Consider the following 1,153-nt stretch of genomic DNA (forward strand, 5'->3'; position numbering starts at 1 on the left):
TGTTGGGGGGTGTAGGGGTGAAGCGGGAGCCATGCCCTTAACAAGTTTGGCTCATTTATCAAATTACGAATCCAAGCTTGGGCCCGAGCTCGGCTTGTATTTGTAACGCCTGACTCGTAAATTCAAACTAAAAATTCATTTTTAGTGAGCTCACGAGACAATGTATTAGTGGTAGGATAAGAAGGGGCATGCAATCCTAGCTCATCAGAAAATACATCGAAATGACTAGAAGTAGACTAATCAAGTCGGCACGCAAACCAACAAATCAAATGGAGAAGCTCTCTCTGCTTTCCCCACTCAAAGCGTTTCGCAGAATTTTAATCGACGCCGCTTGCCGCGGAGAGAAAAACGCCGCTTGCGGCGGAGATGAGCAGCAGGAAGGCGATACGCTGAACGTAACGTCCGACAATCGCCGGGATCAAAGATTCCGGCAATCGGAGGGCTCTGTAGTCGCGCGCACCTTCTCTCTCTCCCTCTCTCTCTTTCACTGAGCTCTGGGAAATCTTCGCAGCTAAAGTTTACAGACCTGAGGAGCGCAAGCTTTTATAGATCTAAAATTTCGGCGAAATGACGAATACACCCCTTCTTGTTAGCGCGCACACACTCTCTCTCTTATTATTATTATTATTATTATTATTATTATTATTATTATGGGTGTAGCTGAAGCCATGCCTTAACAAATTTAGCTCATTTATCAAATTATGAATCCAAGCTCGGGCCCGAGCTTGGCTTGTATTGGTAACACCTGACTCGTGAGTTCGAACTAAAAATTCAATTTTGTACTGAGCTCACCAGATAATGCATTAGTGGTAGGATAAAAAGGGGCATGCAGTCATAGCTCACCATAAAATACAGGTAGACTAATCGAGTCAGCACGCGAACCAACAAACCGAACAAAGACTAGCTCGATCTTATTTAATAAATGAGCTCAAATTTGAGGTCGAGCTCGAACTTCATAAGCTCGGCTCGTGAGCTCGTTACTTCGCAAAGCTCAAACTGGCTCGACTCATTTAGACCTCTAACCACGTGCAATCCCCTTTAAATGATTTAAATATTTTAAATAAGAAAATATGTTGCCTAAATATGATAGAAGCAAGTAAACAAAAATCTATAAGTCATGTTTTAGACATCTTGCTCAATGTTCTAAGGTGTT

The sequence above is a fragment of the Phalaenopsis equestris genome, unplaced genomic scaffold (genome assembly GCF_001263595.1).
Source record: "Phalaenopsis equestris unplaced genomic scaffold, ASM126359v1 Scaffold000002, whole genome shotgun sequence".
Classification (NCBI taxonomy): Eukaryota; Viridiplantae; Streptophyta; class Magnoliopsida; order Asparagales; family Orchidaceae; genus Phalaenopsis; species Phalaenopsis equestris.